The sequence below is a fragment of the Hyla sarda genome, chromosome 10 (assembly GCF_029499605.1).
Source record: "Hyla sarda isolate aHylSar1 chromosome 10, aHylSar1.hap1, whole genome shotgun sequence".
Taxonomy (NCBI): domain Eukaryota; kingdom Metazoa; phylum Chordata; class Amphibia; order Anura; family Hylidae; genus Hyla; species Hyla sarda.
The window spans coordinates 20,387,365-20,406,671 of record NC_079198.1 but is presented as its reverse complement, the minus strand read 5'-3'; the positions used below and the strand labels follow the sequence as shown (position 1 = coordinate 20,406,671).

At 39.1% G+C, this 19,307-nt stretch overlaps 1 protein-coding gene across 5 annotated transcripts in view; it reads left to right on the top strand.

Annotated features, from left to right (window-relative positions):
- Positions 1 to 222: 222 nt before the first annotated feature.
- The window catches only part of SYT3 (synaptotagmin 3), a 223,479-nt gene continuing 204,394 nt past the window's right edge, over positions 223 to 19,307 (top strand). The window contains exons 1-2 of one of the 5 annotated variants that reach the window (XM_056541858.1): positions 223 to 251; positions 1,117 to 1,389. The gene's annotated coding sequence lies outside the window, so the exon portion shown is untranslated. Of the gene's footprint in view, positions 252 to 399; positions 656 to 826; positions 897 to 1,116; positions 1,406 to 1,669; positions 1,793 to 19,307 lie in introns of those variants that run through there. The other 4 variants (XM_056541857.1, XM_056541860.1, XM_056541859.1 and 1 more) reach the window with 4 other exon arrangements.

The following is a 19,307-nucleotide window of genomic DNA, read 5'->3' as shown; positions in this document are numbered from 1 at the left end:
TTCAGGCCCTGCCCCCCAAAATGTCTGTGCACGTCCCTGCTCACTGATATTGATATAGCAGAGCTGGACCTGCTGCAATGTTAGATACATTGCTTATTGTTTGCATTGGTATAAAATAGAGGGTGGGGGGTACAGTACAGTAAAGCAGGGTCCATCGCCTCCCAGATAATGTCTCATTGTTTCCAATCTCTTGCAGTCAGTAGCAGAAGGATCCTGGCTGCCATCTATCTGCTGTGTGGCATACAGAAAGAGTAAGTGAATTCCAGGACAGGCTTCTTTCCCTCTCAGCATGCAGTAGTAATGAGAGGCAGGGAAGCAAGGAGAGGGAGAGGGAGAGGGGTGGGGGAGAACAGAGAGAGAGAAGGAGAGAGAGAAGGAGAGAGGGAGAGAGGGAGAGATTCTGCACAAGCTTTGCAAAGCCAAGACTGGGAGCAATCATCTCCATCCAGGACCAGGGATCCAGGGGAGCTAGTGTGACCCAGAAAGTCCAGGATCTGCAAACTGGGAGTATATGACAGGGAGGGAGGGAATAGGAGCCTGGAAGGGCTGTGACTCGGCGAATTACAACAGGAAGGGGAATGAATGATTTTTCTCTTCTTTCTTTTTTTTTTTGGTACCTTCACCCATTCAAAGAAATGCAAGCACTGGGGGGCAGGTAAGAGAGAGAGCGCCTTACTGCAAGCACCGTCTGTACATATTGTGTGTATTCATGTATCCATCCCCAATGTATAGGGTATCCAGTTCCCTAATAGGGGTGGGGCAGAAATCCCAACCACCACCCCCCTACCACCTACCACCCCCCACCCCATCCCCTTCTACCTTCCTGTGGTGGGGGGGGTTTAGATAGACACAGTCTGTAATTAGAGTGTAGCCAATCCAGGTTCCCTACCATAGAAGTAAGATTTTATTTATTTATATATTCATTTATTTATTTATTAATGTATTTTATTTGTTTATATATTTATATATTTATTTATTTATTAATGTCTTTTATTTGTTTATATATTTATATATTTATTTATTAATGTCTTTTATTTGTTTATATATTTATATATTTATTTATTTATTTTTGATTGCAGCATTTTTTTTTTCTCTTTTATTCCCCGTGCACAATAGACAAAGCCAAGTGCATGCTGTGCCAACAGTGGTCCGATTCGATTAGGATGTAAAACGAAGCGGGGAGCCCACAGACGATACATGTGTACCAGGAGCGGGGGGCATCCCAGCTGCAGTCTGCAAATCCTCTCCAGCACACACAGTCCAAGGCTGCCTTCAGGTGCAGGAGCTGCTTCTGCTGCTGCTGCTGCTGCTTCTACCCCCACCACCACAACCGTGACAAGCGTCTGTGGAACCTACATGGGGATTATCCTTCCTGGCTGAGAGAGAAAGGTACAGCACCATAAAGGTTATTATTATCCTAGAAGGGGTTGGGTTGGGGGGGGGGGGGGGTATTTTATTCTGTATTGTGTAAGGAGATGGGGGAATCCTTGCTTGCTGCATCCCACTCATGTTGACTAGGAGACCACCTACGATAACCCCCCCCCCCCCCCCAACCTTCTCTCATTCTCTCGCTTCCCAAAAAAAAAAAAAAGAACATGGCATGGATGAAGTCATATGTAATGATGTGACCTAAATTATCCGAAGCCTGTTGCCCTAGAATCACGCTGGAATGGGCAAGGTGCAGTCCTGGCTCTATGCTCTGACTATGCACAATCACATATGGGAGAGTGGAGAAGAAGGGGAGGGTATATAGGAGGGGGTCTGCATAGTCTGAATATGCTTCACGGAGCAGGTAAGGTTATGACATTATTGACTTGCTAATTGCCGCTTGGACATACTAAAGAGACTGTGGGGGCTTATACTTGGTCTATGTTTACTATAGCGAGGAAGAAGGTTAGGGGGGGGGTAGACTTTGTAGGGCACTGACAGTCGATACTATACGGATAGAATCTATTTATTTCTATGACTTGGGCAGAATTGTAACAGAGCTGACATTTTTTATTAGCGTGAAGGTTTCCCTTTTTACTTTAGAGAAGTGTTTCCCAAGCAGGGTGCCTCCAGCTGTTGCAAAACTACAACTCCCAGCATGCTCGGACAGCCGGAGGCTGTCCGAGCATGCTGGAAGTTGTAGTTTTGCAACAGCTGGAGGCACCCTGCTTGGGAAAGACTGCTTGAGTGTTTTATGTTTTGGTGCAATGGTCACATTTACTATATATATATATATATATATATATATATATATATATATATATATATATATATATATACTGCTTGCTTTGCATGGTTTCTGATCTGCTCCCTGCCTTAGCTGATTGCTGTCCGTGGTGCTGAAATTATATTTACTCTACCAGGACTAAGGCATATACAGTAGTCTATAGCCCAAAGCACTGCAGGCATCCACAGCTGGATCCCTTGCGTCTGCTTGGATCACCTGTAGGATTGTGCCATTGACTCTCTTTCCATTTAGTCTGCATCAAACCGGCAACCTGTAGCCCGTCCGCCATCTACCATCCCATCAGCATTAAAAAACCCCTTTGTGCTTCTCATCGCTTGGAGTTTTTTTTCTTTTCTTTTATCTAAAAGCCAATAGTGGACTCTATCCTGCCTGCTCCATCAGCGTACGCTGCTATATCCTCTAAATGGACAGGTGCATATAGCATCAGCCATCATCTTCTAAGAGACATAGTCAGCCAGCGGTAATGTCTGTGCTTAGTCTTTAAGCCTTATCCATTAAATGTCTGATCTTAGAACTGTCCGGAGAAGAGGTCAATATTCTGCAGTGACTCCATCAAAAAATGATCTATCTATCTATCTCATATCTGTCTATCTATCTCATATATATGTATCTGTCTCATATCTATCTATCTATCTCATATCTATCTATCTTATATCTATCTATCTATCTCATATCTATCTATCTCATATCTATCTATCTATCTATCTATCTCATATCTATCTATCTATCTATCTCCTATCTATCTATCTATCTCATATCTATCTATCTCCTATCTATCTATCTATCTATCTCATATCTATTATCTATCTCATATCTATCTATCTATCTCGTATCTATCTATCTATCTATCTCATATCTATCTATCTATCTCATATCTATCTGTCTATCTGTCTTTCTCTATATTGTATCTTAAACTCTATCTATCTACCTATCTATCTGTCTGTCTTTCTGTCTGTCTGTCTGTCTATCTATACCCTATCTGTCTGTCTATCAATTATCTATCGATCTTGAATACTATATTTATGAAATAGCAATATAATATCTATTTAGATTATATCTAAAGTCTACTTATCTATCTTATATCTGTCTATTATGGTTCCAGTAGATTATCTGTCTATCTATGTTTCTAACATCTATCTATCTACCTGTCTTTTTATGTATGAATCTATCTGTCCGTCTATCCTATAACCTTCTATCTGTCTACCTATCTATTTCATATTTATCATATTATCTATCTATCTCATTTCTATCTATCTCTATATTATCTATCTATCTATCTATCTCATATCTATCTATCTATCTCATATCTATCATGTATCTATCTATCTATCACATATCTATCTATCTCATACCTATCTATCTCATATCTATCTATCTATCTATCTATCTATCTATCTCATACCTATCTATCTCATATCTATCTATCTATCTATCTCATACCTATCTATCTCATATCTATCTCATATATATCTATCATTCTCATATCTATCTATCTATCTATCTCATATCTATCTATCTATCTATCTATCTTTTTTTTAAGAACCTTTGACATGTAAATGGAGAGATGTAGCAGAACAGAATTGCCCATTGGACTGCAGGCAATCGTAATTTATTGAGTTTTCCCAATGCACAAAGGGATCAACTTAACTTCAATCTCAGCTTTTCTACATCTCAGTAGAAGTTCAGTTTGTTTTATCTACATCTATCAATTTCCTAACCCCATAAGTATCCGCTGTTAGAAGTAAAGAGATGCTAAGTTCAGCTACATCTGTCCTGTGTGCACTTCCTCTTTCCCTGTATTGGTAAAGCACTGTATATATGGGGCGTTCTTGTCATGTCAGCAATGTTAAACAGAATGGGTACATTTTATTTAGGTTCGGGAATGGCGTCTTATTTCCAGATTATTTTGACAGATGCGTTTTGTGCGTTGTCAGACGGAGGGGTTTTGTTTTAGATTATGTGTCTTTTGTCTGGAGATTCTTCGCTGGCTTTTTGTATCGTCGCTTTATAAACAAGATGACTTTATTCTCTTTATCTGCGTGAATTGTTCTGTTTTATGTCTTTGTTCCAAGGCTGTGTGATCCATTTGTAATCGGTAACAGATTATAGCCGCAAAACGCGCAGCCGCGCCAGCGATCAAGAGGGGCTTATTGGGTTTGTCAAGTGCCTATAGTTTGTAGTGGGTACAATGGGAAATACATGTGGATGCTGGATTTGACAGATTAAATGATCAATTTTTAACATAGGTCATGTTTTTTGTTAAAAAAAAAAAAAAAAATATATATATATATATATATATATATATATATATATATATATATATTCTTAAAGGCAAAGAGCACCTTTAAACATTTTTGGAAATGTCACCTAGACATGTTAGAAGAAGCCCTCCACAGGGTCTATGACCTTTACCACTGGCTAGGATGTAAGGGGTAGGACTCTGCTTTGATGTACTATGTTCCTTAGTCTGAATCTGAAGATCTTCAATCTGTAGTCAAATATCCAACTTATTGTAAAAGAACTGCAATTCACATGTAGTCCAATGGCTTTAAGGGGTTATCCTGGAAAAAATATTATTATATATCAACTGGCTCCAGAAAGTTAAACAAATTTGTAAATCACTTCTATTAAAAATTTTTAATCCTTCTAATAATTATCAGCTGTTGAAGTTGAGTTGTTCTTTTCTGTCTGACAACAGTGCTCTCTGCTGACATCTCTGTTTGTCTCGGGAACTGCACAGAGTAGATGAGGTTTGTTATGGGGATTTGCTTCTACTCTGGACAGTTCCCGAGACAGGGGTCATCAGAGAGCACTTAGACAGAAAAGAACAACTCAACTTCAGCAGCTCATAAGTACGGAAAGGATTAAGATTTTTTTTATAGAAGTAATTTACAAATTTGTTTAACTTTCTGGAGCCAGTTGATATATCAAAAACAAGTTTTTCCTGGATAACCCTTTTAAATGAAATATTCTGACAATAGACCCCAAAATGTTAAGATCTAAAAAAAAATGTAGGAGCAGAGACAGCAGAGCCTGGTAATTAATGAAAGTTACAGGCTACAAACCCTTATCGATGACATGTAAAGTGATGAATCTTCACTTTAAAGGGGTTATCCAGGAAAAAAAAAAAATTTATATACCAACTGGTCCCAGAAAGTTAAACAGATTTGTAAATTACTTCTATCTTAATTTATCTTCTATCTTAATCTTAATCCTTTCAGTACTTTTTAGCTGCTGAAGTTAAGTTGCTCTTTTCTGTCTAATTGCTCTCTGATGACACGTGTCTCGGGAACTGTCTAAAGTAGAAGCAAATCCCCATAGCAAACCTCTTCTACTCTGTGCAGTTCCCGAGACAAGCAGAGATGTCAGCAGAGAGCACTGTTGCCAGACAGAAAAGAACAAGTCAACTTCAGCAGCTCATAATTATTGGAAGGATTAACATTTTTTAATAGAAGTAATATACAAATCTGTTTAACTTTCTGGAGCCAGTTGATATATATATATATTTATTTATATATATATATATATATATATATATATATATATATATATATATATAAAAGTTTTTTTTCCTGGAATACCCCTTTAAGACCCCAAAAAGTTTTGGCTAAGTTTCTAAAGTAGTGATGTGAAAGCAGAATATCATAATTCATAGAAAGACAAAGAATCAAATATAGTTAGTTTTTTAGGAAGACGTTAAAGATGATATTGGGTAAATAGAGTTGAGTTAAAAAAAAATGACACAATATAAAAGTAAGTAAAACAAAGGAATGAGGAATAGTGTTGAGTGCGAATATTCTAAATGTGACTTTTTACCGCGAATATCGTCACTTCGCAATTTCGCAAATATTTAGAATATAGCGCTATATATTCGTAATGACAAATATAATTTTTTCTTCACAACAATGATGTGTACTGTGTAAAAAAAAGTGATAGTTAGTGTAAGATAGAGTAGGTTAGTTTAGCAGACAGGTTCTAGTGTAGGGTATACTGTTAGTTAGTTGAAAGATATAATCGCGCATGCGCACTATACCAATTTCATTAAGTTTTTTTGCATGGGAAAAAAAAGTGAACGAACATAGCGAATATGCGAATTTCGCGGACATAGGACGAATATTTATCCATATATTCGTGAAATATCGCAAATTCGAATTTGGCCCCTGCTGCTCATCACTAATGAGAAACAGAGTATAACTACGGAGATTTAGAAGTCTCCCCATTGGTTATCAGCCCATGCCCCGTAGTGAGCCCCTGGTTGGACATGACTTTGTCTATGGTTGTTGCATATCTGAATGTGCGCCTCGGAAAATTAAGATAAAAAAATGATGTTGAGGAGATGATCTACGTGAGAGATGAGAAATAACATTGGAAAACAAGTGAATGAGGATAGTGGTAGAATTATGCAAAGCCTTTATGGAGGTTTCCATTCATCCATGTCATGGTATGGTAGAAACAAGTCCTACTACTTAGTTCTAGATCCTTTCTATGCTAAGACATTCATAGGTGACAACTAATTTGGGTAAACATCTTCCTCTGTGACTTTTGGGGACCCCCGCGATCTCGGCTGCGGCACCCCAGACATCCGGTGCACGGAGTGAACTTCGCTCCGTGCCGGACGACTGGTGATGGGACGACAGGATGAAGGCTCGTCACGGTCACGCCCGCTTGTGACATCACGGCCACGTCCCTTCAATGCAAGTCTATGGGAGGGGGTGTGACGGACGTCACGCCCCCTCCCATAGACTTGCATTGAGGGGGCATGGCCTTGACGTCACTGGCGTGGCCATGATGTCACAAGCCTCTGGCGCTGCACTCGTTGTTCTAAACGAACGCCTGGTGCAGCAGGGAGATCGCGGGGGTCCTAACTGGTGGGACCCCCACGATCAGACATCTTATCCCCGATTCTTTGGATAGGGGATAAGATGTCTCGGGGCGGAGTACCCCTTTAATGTATTAGAAGCAAGAAAAACAGGCAAGTGTATGGATCTGACAAGTGAATGACAAGAGCCACATTGTGATGAATAGAGGGCATCTCCAAAACAGCATGTCTTGTGGATGTGCTTTGGCATGTAGTGGTCCAGGGTAGGACAACAAGGGAATTGTTAACAGGGTGATTGGTGCCAAGGCTCATTGGTGCGGGTGGCAAATGAAGGCTAGTGTGTTTGGTCCAATCCCACAGAAGAAATACTGCAGCATTAATTGCTAAAACACTAGTGCCGACTATGATAGAGTGATGTCAGAAGACACAATACATTACTATTTGTTGGGTATAGGGCCAGTGCTGAAACAGGTCAACCATAAAAGGGGCTACAATGAGCCCAGAACTGGAGCATGGAGTAATGGCATAATGGTAATGGCATAATGGTTTTCTCCACCATCATGTGGGTGGTCGGTTGTGTGTAGTGATGAGCGACAGGGGCCATATTCAAATTTGCGATATTTAGCGAATCTATTGACGATTATTCGTCCTATGTTCGTGAAATTCGCATATTTGCTATGTTTGTTCTCTTTTTGTTCCAATGCGAAAATTTCCATGAAAAATTTTCATAAAAATGTGCATGTGAAAAAAAAATATTCATCATTACGAATATATAGCATTATATTCTAAATATTTGCGAAATCGCAAAGTGCTGAATTACGAATATTTATGCTCAACACTAGTGTTGCTCGCGAATATTCGCAATGCAAATTTTATTTGCGAATATCGCATATTCGCAAATTCGAGAATATTTGCGAATATAGCACTATATATTCGCAATTACGAATATTCGTTTTTTTTCCCCCAGTACACATCACAGTGATCACCCCTCTCTGCTTCCAGCTTGTGTGGTGTAAAGAAGGCTCTAATACTACTGTGTGAGACTGGCGCGTATGCGAAAATAAAACGTGAATATTACGAATATGCAAATTTAGCGAATATATGACGAATATTCGTCCATATATTTCCGCGAAATATCGCAAATTCGAATATGGCCTATGCCGCTCAACACTACTCAACACTAGTTGTGTGTACATCACTGACCAGGGTAAGAGAGGGCACCAGGATACAGTCTAAGAAGCCAAGTTGGCGAAGCAGTCTGTTGCTCTGGACAGTGTTTTGGAGGTTACTGTAACGCATTTCACCCACCGAAATATTGTACACACCAAGGGGGAGAATTATCAAAACCAGTGTAAAGGAAGAGTTCTTCTTTCATTTTTTTTACAGGCCTCGTTATTGGCAACTGCTTCTCTCTTCCTCTACACTGGTTTTGATAAATCCCCCCCCCCCCCCCCAAGTCCTCTCCTTCATGACAGGGGGATCCCCTAATAGCAGAGGCATCTTTCAGTAAGAAATTTCCCCTTTCTATGCTACAAAAATTGTTCAGGAATGAGGAACATGATAAAGATTTAAAGATTTAGTTTTAGCCTCCAAATCTCCGTTCTAAATATAGAATCTATAGGACGTGCTGGAAAGACAAGTCCAATCCATGGAGGTCGCACCTTAAAGTTTACAGGACTTAAAGGGGTAATCCGGTGAAATTATTATTATTATTTTTTTTCATATCAACTGGCTCCAGAAAGTTAAACAGATTTTTAAATGACTTCTATTAAAATAAATCTTAATCCTACCAGTACTTATCACCTGCTGCAGTTGAGTTGTTCTTTTCATTCTGACCACAGTGCTCTCTGCTGACACCTCTGTCCACGGCAGGAACTGTCCAGAAAAGGAGCAAATTCCAATAGCAAACCTCTCCTGCTCTAAACAGTTCATGATATGGACAGAGGTGTCAGCACAAAGCACTGTGGTCAGACAGAAAAGAACAACTCGACTTCAGCAGCTGGTAAGTACTGGTAGGATTAATATTTTTTAATAGAAGTAATTTACAAATCTGCTTAACTTTCTTGAGCCAGTTGATATGAAAAAAAAAATAGTTTTTCACCGGAATACCCCTTTAAAGGATCTGCTGCTAACATCTTAGTGACAGATGCCACAGGACACCTTCAGAGGTCTCGTGGCATTAAGGCCTTGATAGGTCAGAGTTGTTTTGGTAGCACAAGGGAATCATTGATCTGTGTACATCTAGATGAATCGATTTTGAGGGTACTGTGGACTTCCAGATGTTACAAAACTACAAGTCCTAACAGGCCTTGATACCACTGGTCTACCAAATGGGAGGAAGAGGAACCACATATGGATCCATTGAAGCTGTGTAGCAGTAATTGGTCCCCTGCTGGATATAGGAGTGCATCCTTTTGTAGGAGCCTGTGGTATTTCTGATCACATTGGGCATTGTAGGCAACAGTAAGGACTCGTAAAGCACAAAAACATTTCATACCTTATGAGAAATGCTCTCATAGTGAATAAAAATAGCTTTTTTTTGAAGACCCCGGCCCTCCTGGCAAATCCGATTGTGTCTCCCAGCATTACATATGCTTCTTTTCTTCTGACGGTTGTACTTATTACAGCCTTCTATTGTCATAGCTACATTAAATTTGTGATCAGTCATAGCCTTTGAGATGCAGAGTGAATGATTCTTTGTGACACACTTTGCTCTATGCCCGAGTCTCATCTGTGCTTGAAAAAAATAAAATAAAATGAAAAGGACATAGACATTGTGCAGAAATCGTTCAATTAGGAAAAATGCTTATTTTAGGCACCAAAAAATGTAGTAGAAGAAATATTTAACATAGGCTACGGCTCTGATAGCCTTGTATTGTTTGACCATTATTTTTGTATTTTTATTTGGATGGGCCAAGGTTTATCACTAAATACATGTTATCGTGAAGCCCTAAACCTCAGTGAGATATGACGGTATAGTGGGGTGAGATATACTGTACGTCAGTCCCTTACTGTTCATACTCAGCAGAGCACCAGGGTGATATAATGTTTTGTACCCAGGACTTTGGCCAAGTTGTTCATTACACAGTTCTAGTTAACGCCACAGCCGAGCAGACAGCGCCGCTCATACACTGGATTGTACAATGGGAGGCAGTGGGTGGTATTTTGTAACCTTTTCACATTGTGCGCATTGTGAAACATACACTAATTTCTTTCCTTTCATGCTGGGCCTGTGATTTAACAACCATCTGTAGCTGTGCTAAGGTTTTCCCATCATTACATCTGTCTATTACAGGGTGCCAGGTAGTTAAAGCAGAAACTTTTAGCTGTCAGATAAAAATGTTACTTCAAAGGGGAATCTCAATTTTAATTTCACATTTCATCCAACAGTACAAACGCATTTTTTCCATCGAATTGTAGCCTCCTTCATCTTCTTCTTTTCTGCATTTCTTTTAATTCAACTTAATTTCCCTCTTTTTCTTCCACTTCTTTGTCTTATATTAACTTCTTTACTTTTCTTCTTCCTTTTCTTTTTTTGATGTTCTCTGGCTTCATCGTCTTTGTAATTTTCTTTTTTTTATTAGTTGTGTTCTACTTCTTTGGCATCTTTAGTTTACATTTTACTCTTCTTCATTGCTTCCGTATCTTCTTCCTCTTCTACATCATTATTAGTTGATATTTTTACTTTTCTTCTTCATTTCTTTTTCATCTTCTTTCTCTTCTTTATCGTCTTTAGTTTACATATTAACGTTTCTTCATTTTCTTCCTCTTCTTTATCGTCATCTTTAGTTTACATTTTACTCTTCTTCATTGCTTCTGTATCTTCTTCCTCTTCTACATCATTATTAGTTGATATTTTTACTTTTCTTCTTCATTTCTTTTTCATCTTCTTTCTCTTCTTTATCGTCTTTAGTTTACATATTAACGTTTCTTCATTTTCTTCCTCTTCTTTATCGTCATCTTTAGTTTACATTTTTACTCTTCTTCATTTCTTCTTTTTCATCCTCACCTTAAGTTTACATTTTTACTCTTCTTATATTTCTTCTTCTTCTTCTCTGTCACAGAAGGTAGGAAAGAGGTCAACCCTAAACTCACCCAAACCACTGTCCCATCCTACCTGGATGATCTGCCCCCCAACTAGGCGACGGTCCCTACACTCACTAAGTGTATGGAACACTAAAGAGGAATGTCAGACAAGCCAGGTCAATAACACATAGACATGTCAATAAGAAAATAGGTACACAGAAAGAGAAAACCAGAAAACAAGGAAGGGTTACAACCAGGAGGACTATGCAGCACAGAATCAGAAACAAATGAACAAAGGCAATAACAACAACAAGCAGGAGTCAAGGCCACCAACAAAAGATCAGGTCCAGGCTATGGTACAAAAAAACTGGGAAAAATGCATGTGAGGAATAGAAACCACAACCACAGGCAACTGTGACCAGCAGATGCCTGTTTAAATGTACTGACCCAGCATCCCAGTCACCCGATTGGCCCGCCAGCCCTGTCTCCCATTGTGATGAGAAGCTCTCAACCAAACATAGTTGAATCAGGATGTTCCTAGCGGTTGCTCACTGGGACTGGACACAGTACTGGAGCAAGGGTGGATGAGTTCCTAACATTTTCCTACTTGTTTCTTTTGTTTTGTTTTTTTCTTCTTCAGTGTCATATCCTCGTTGCCTTATATTTAATTAATCAATATTTTTCCTCTTTATTTTCTACTTCTTCCCCTTTCTTTTTTCTTTTTTTTTTTGTTTCTTCTTTGTCTTTTTCTTCTATAATTTTATGTCTATTTCTTCTTCTTAACCTTTGTTTATTTTTTACTTTTTCTTCTTTACATCTTGTTTGGCTTCTGGATTCTTCCTTTTTTCTACCTCTTTGTTTTTTGTACCGTATTTGTTTTCCTTGTCTTTTTGTCATTATCGCTCTTCTTGGTTATTGTCCTTATTTTCCATCTTCTATTAAATTTTTCCTCCTCCTTGACCATATTCTTTTTTTTTATCATTCTTTTCTTTCCCTCTGCATGTTGTTGGTTCAGATAGAAAAAGACTTGGCCTGGAATTGTGTTGAAAAATTATGCACCAATAAAATTGGAGAGCTTTTAGCTGGCAAGAATTATTCCTAATTTATAAAAAGGCTTCCATCTCTTAATAAATCCGGTACATTTTGAATTTCTAAATTATCTGTATTCCTTTTATACCTGCTCTGAGCAGCCATACATCTGAGCCAATAGTTTGTCATTTTTTTTTTTTTTTTACAAGAGTTACCGCTTGACTACACCAACTTTTCTCATCCATTTTCGAAGTGAAAAGACAATTTTAGATGTGACTTTTTAACCTGTACAATTTCTTCCTAAATCAGATAAACTATGGGGGGAATAATACATTTGGGCCTTGGTCTTCTTTCAATATCTTCACCTTCTTTTTCTTCTGCTCTTTCTGTTCATCACCATCTTCTTTTCTACAGGGTGCGCCATTTATATGGATACACTTTAATAAAATGGGAATGGTTGGTGATATTAACTTCCTGTTTGTGGCACATTAGTATATGTGAGGGGGGAAACTTTTCAAGATGGGTTGTGACCATGGCGGCCATTTTGAAGTTGGCCATTTTGAGGGTCATGTGACACATCAAACTCATTGGGAGTTTCTCAAGAAAAACAATGATGTGCTTGGTTTTAACGTAACTTTATTATTTCATGAGTTCTTTACAAGTTTCTGACCACTTATAAAATGTGTTCAATGTGCTGCCCATTGTGTTGGATTGTCAATGCAACCCTCTTCTCCCACTCTTCACACACTGATAGCAACACTGCAGGAGAAATGCTAGCACAGGCTTCCAGTATCCGTATACACTGCTATATACTACTATATACACCGCAGGAGAAATGCTAGCACAGGCTTCCAGTATTCGTAGTTTCAGGTGCTGCACATCTCGTATCTTCACAGCATAGACAATTGCCTTCAGATGACTCCAAAGATAAAAGTCTAAAGGGGTCAGATCGGGAGACCTTGGGGGCCATTCAACTGGCCCACGATAACCAATCCACTTTCCAGGAAACTGGTCATCTAGGAATGATCAGACCTGACACCCATAATGTGGTGGTGCACCATCTTGCTATGGGTGTCAGGTCCGAGCATTCCTAGATGAACAGTCACCACCCATCTTGAAAAGTCCCCCCCCTCACATATACTAATGTGCCATAAACAGGAAGTTAATATCACCAACCATTCCCATTTTATTAAGGTGTATCCATATAAATGGCCCACCCTGTAGATTCTTCTTGCTTATTCTTGGGGAAGATTTAGTATTAACATCTTATATGCAGACAGCACAAAATAAAACAAATCAAGTAAAAGATGGGCCACATTTATTACAGTGACACATGCTATCAGATCGTGGAACCTGTTAGACACATTTTAATAACACCTTTTATTGGACAATTTTAGACCGGTATTTTGCTTAATTAAAAATGGGGCACATCATCAAAGAGGTTGTACTGAAATTGTTTATAACTATACCACCAGTCATTGAGGATGGTTTTTCTTTTCTTTGCTTAAAAAGGGTCTTTTTCATTATTCATTCTCTTATTCTTCTTCATCAGCTTTTTGCAATCCATTCATAAAGTAATTAAGGCACAAATAAAAGGAATTGTGGGGTGGCACTACTGGAACAAACTACAGTATACCTGAGATACACCTAAAAGGCAGCTGTAACTAGAACAATAGCAGGCAGTACCCGGAATAATAAATAGGGTTGCACAATAATAAAAGAATAAAGAGTACATTGTAATACTAAAAGTATAGAAAGTGTGTACATTGGCACTCACCTTTTAAAATCAAACTTTATTGGAGTCCATGAAAAACTGTACATCCCGACAGGAGAGATAGAGCGCATCAGCCGGGGCTGATGCGCTCTATCTCTCCTGTCGGGATGTGCAGTTTTTCATGGACTCCAATAAAGTTTGATTTTAATAGGTGAGTGCCAGTGTACACGCTTTCTATATTTTTTTGCATTCGTAAAGTAAACTGTTCTTGGGTCACATTATACCTTTGAAAATTAGAATTATTATAAACCCTTTTACATATGTTTATGACTAGTACTCCCTCCGTCTGGAGAAGAAAAAGTTTAGTCTCAAGGGGCGACACGCCTTCTTTACTATGAGAACTGTGAACTTATGGAACAGTCTACCTCAGGAACTGGTCACAGCGGGAAAAATTTACAGCTTTAAAACAGGATTAGATACATTCCTAGAACAAAATAACATTAATGCTTATGAAGAAATATAAAATCCCATCCCTTCCCCAATATCGCGCCACACCCCTACCCTTCAATTCCCTGGTTGAACTTGATGGACATATGTCTTTTTTCGACCGTACTAACTATCTACTAACTATGTTACTATGTATATGTAGAGCGATAACCATCTTGTTCTTGGGGGCAAGGACCTGTCTACTTAGGCCACGTATATGGAAGGGAAGACTGTCACAATGCTTAAAAGGGTACTCCAGTGGAAAACAATTTTTTTTTTTTTTAAATCAACTGATGCCAGAAAGTTAAACAGATTTGTAAATTACTTCTATTTATACATCTTAATCCTTCCAGTACTCATCAGCTGCTCTATGCTTCAGAGGAAGTTCATTTCTTTTTTAATTTATTTTCTGTCTAACCACAGTGCTCTCTGCTGACATCTCTGTCCATGTCAGAAACTGTCCAGAGCAGGATAGGTTTGCTATGGGGATTTGCTCCTGCTCTGGACAGTTCCTGAAATGGACAGGTGTTAGCAGAGAGCACTGTGGTCAGACAGAAAAGAAATCCAAAAATAAAAGAACTTCCTCTGGAGCGTACAGCAGCTGATAAGTACTGGAAGAATCATGATATAGAAAATAGAAGTAATTTACATATCTGTTTAACTTTCTGGCACCAGTTGATTAAAAAAAAATAGTTTTTTTTTTTTTTACCCCTTTAAGCATTGTGTTGGTATATCTAAATACTGCACCCAATAAGGTACAGTACAGGAATGTTTAAAAACAGCAGCAGTAGTATTGATGATGAAATCAGTGACCATTGTCAATTTGTCACAATAGCAAATTAATCTACAGACCATAAAGAATCACTGTATTCCTACAGTCTCCCCGGAAGTCATGGGCTGTTCTTCCACCCTGCCCTTCTTACTGCAGCAGCACTGCCATTCCCTCTCCCTGCCCCCGCACTGATGTCTTTTCTCCCCCCCCCCCCCCACTCACACTCTTATTTTAGCCCCCAATAAATCTTCTGTCCTCCACTTGGTCCATCCCCTCTTCCTGCCCTGCACTAACTATTTTTTGCACCTGACTGCCAGACAGTTAAATCATACTTTACCATCATGCAGGATGTTTAAAACACCCATGCAAACTCCGCAGCTCCTGCCGCCACAACAACTTGATTATAATTGATCATTTAACTGTCCGGGTTTCCACTATTTTTCTCTCAGGCTGCAGAGATTGTCAGTATCAGAACATCCTGTATGGGACTTTTGGTACATTTCCTGATCGTGGTGCTCCCAGGCTGCGGAGATTGCCCAGGAGTTTTCTCTCAGGCTGCAAAAATTATTGGTATCAGTGCATCCCTGAACTGTACTATATTTTATTTGACATATAAGAAACATGTGTATTAAGTTTAATGGAAATATCTGCAGCCAATCGGAAGCTATGCTGGAACACACATACAAACATACACACATACGTTGACTTTTCAATACAAAGTAAACCGATAATCTGACCAGATGGGGTGGAATGGTTTCCAATACAAGGGCCAAACATATAGTAATTGAAGAGTAGTATTGTAACAGTGTAAAGAAATCCCAGCCTGCACTTTATTCCATGGCAAATGCCCTGAAATGAGTATAAATGTGTATGAGGCGAGTTTACATTTCTTGATTTGGATAATAAGTCCAAGTAATCACCTTTCAATGTCTGGAAGAAAACGTGGCTCCCGTCTTATCTCATTCATTATCTTGTAATTGGATGGACAGGAATATCCATAAAACAGATGTTGCAGTTCTCACAGGCACAATGGTCTTTGGTTTTTTTAATGATATTATCGCTGTTTTGGGCACATATTTGTTATATCTGATTTATATGGATTATTTCAAGTTGGTCCAAAGTCAACATGATGTAAATGACTGCAGTCTATTTTTCTAACATTAGGCTGTGCTACTATGTGTTGTACTGCAAATGGTAAAACTTGTTATTCGTGTGGCTTTTTGGCAGTGTACACCATTTTTAACAGCACATCAAGTGGTTAGGCATGGTATTACAAGTAAAGTTGTTCAATGTTTATTAAAGGCTCTTTATTTTTTATTTAATTGTTATTATTATTATAAATTTTTTTTTTGCACTGTTTTTGTTATATATCTATTGTCTGAGCACAGTTTTCATTATATGGAACTCCAGTTTCCCTTCCTGCATTTTTACAGTTATAGACTTAAAAGGGGAATCCTATCACATAAAGTGATGGCAAGTCAATAGGATATGCCCACACTTTGGTTGGTGGGATTCCATCCTCTGGACCCCACAGATTGTGAGAATTAAACTAGTGCTGTGGTTTTTCTCCTACTGTAGCATTCCCAATGACCTGACTGTTTGGGTAACTGCAGCTAGCCTCATTCAGTCCCCTGCACAGCCAGGTGGTTGGGGGTCACTAGGACATGCAAAAGCGCCAATGAAAATGCAGTGCTTCACCAATGCTGGGTCCCTTTAACTCTCACATTTGGTGGGGAAGGATCCCAGCTGTCGGGATCCTAGCAAAATGCTGTCATTTTATGATATTGAAATACCCTTTTATCTCATATCTGGTTGTCTGTCTACACTACACTACACTACAGTGTGCTCACTGATCACATACAACTCATGTTAAATTCAGTTCTAAATATGTCTTCATTAAGCTCACAAGCTCTCCCTAGTGGTGGTAACATGCAGCTAAAACTTTTTCACATAACTCTTTAGTTATACAAAATAAAGCTGAAAAGTTGGAGCTCTGTAGAAAACACTGAAATATGGAAATCAGACCCTATAAGATTTTTAACTAATTTATATGGAAACATTATGTATACATATATATATAAGCAAAGAAAGAAGTCAGCACTCAAGAGTCCCAGTGTGTCTGCAAGTGTCCAACCAGTGTGCCACCGCCGGATCAAGCAAATTCCATCCAAAGCGAAGACACAGCAAACTGCAGTGGCATATGGGTGAATAACGTGTCTAGAAGTTTATTTGCACCAACAAGTACATGCAACGTTTCGGCCAAATGGCCTTTTTCAAGCAGGCATAACATTGCATGTACTTGTTGGTACAAATAAACTTCTTGCCACTTTATTCACCCATATGCAACTGCAGATTGCTGTGTCTTCGCTTTGGATGGTAAATATATATATATATATATATATATATATATATATATATATATGGATATGATAAAAAAGAAAAAAGATAAATACAAAAAGTTACATGGATACCCTGGAAATAGTTTGATGCATACCCTGGAAATGCGGCATATTATTCCCAGTATTATGCTCAGTACAGTACTATATATGGTTACTTATCTGTGAGGCTCAGCAGACATTTCTGCTTATAGATGTAATTTACATAGGGAGACAATAGGTGCTACTTTGGGAGACAATGGGTGCTACTTTGGGAGACAATGGGTGGTACTTTGTAACCTTTTTTACATTTGTTCACATTGTGAAGCCTATACTTATCTCTTACTGTATGTCCCTCACTGAGCTTGTGATCTAATACCTGTCTGTAGGTTTTGTACTGTTTCTCCTTATTACATCTGTCTGTCATAGGACACCAGCATCTAAAGAATAATTATTTTAATCTCTGTTGTGCCCCTCCGACTTATAGGGGCTTTCAAGTTTAGAAAAGTAATTAAAAATGCTTTAAAACAGACGACTCAGACAAAAATACCTACCATGTACAATGCTCTCCTCCGGCCATACGTACCCCTACGGGCATTTCACTCTACACAAACTTCGTTAGGAAGAGTGGAAGATGTAGAAAATGCCAACATGATGACTGTGTGCCACTCTGTTACCCGGTACACTGCCCTGTCCATGATTGGATTTCCCCCTCCTGGAGGTATCGAGCAGCGATGCATACAGTACTGTATGAATTGCCACTGCTCGTTTACCAGTCTGGGTGCAGTACAGCCTCTCAGCCACTGGTACAGTTTGTATGCACTACATCTATATCCTGAGGAAAGTGTGTGATACCCACACCCCCTGGTTTTTCATAATCCCCATTGATGTAATGGAGAGCATTGCAGCCCTTCTACCGTGTCGTCTTGTTTAAAGAGATACCTTTAGGCCTTGACACTACTTATAACTCTACTCCTGGGTTGCAGAGCTTCAGCCTTTCCACCACTGTTTGTTCAGAGACATTGGAGCCTCTTTACATAGGTCTATACCTTGTAGTCCAATGTAGTATATGTGGATAGAAAAAAGAACGAGGGAGGGGGGGGGGTCCTTGGCACCAGAGGCGTAGCTTGTAGTTTCTGGGCCCCGAAGCAAAATCTGCCACAGTGCCCCATATGTCAATTAAAATACTTGTTCTGTTATGGGGCAGATTTGCTTTGGGGCCCCCCCTGCTACCTCTATAGCTACGACCCTGCTTGGCACCGTTACCTTTAGGTGATTGTTCCACATACGAAAAGTCTGCTAACTTATGGTATTGACTTCAGGGCACAACACCTATCACAGCACAGGGTTTAAGAAGTAGCCTCCAGCAGCTGCCTGGAACCCGGACCCAAAAAGTGGTCTTGTACAGAGGAAAAGGGCCTAAAGGGGTTCAAGAACAACAAGATTTAAACTATTGGACACAATGATCACAAACCGCAACATAAAATAATAAAAGATGCTTTGTTACGGACTAAAACATTTTTTACTATTTTATTTTGTGGTCCAACCATGATCATTCGTGTCCACTAGCTGGTGTGCGCCAGTGGAAATGTCTTCCTTCCTAAACCTCTTTGGGATCTTCTCCTCTTCTTTTTATGGCAACGTGGTCCTAAACACTTGAATAAAGCTAAGATACAATACTAGACACAACCTATGGACAAGAGTGACGCCTTTAAAGGGGTACCCCCCTGGAAAACATCATCTGGTGCCAGAAAGTAAATTACTTCTATTTAAAAATCTTAATCCTTCCAGTACTTTGCAGCTGCTGTATGCTACAGAGCAAGTTCTTTTCTTTTTTCAATTTCTTTTCA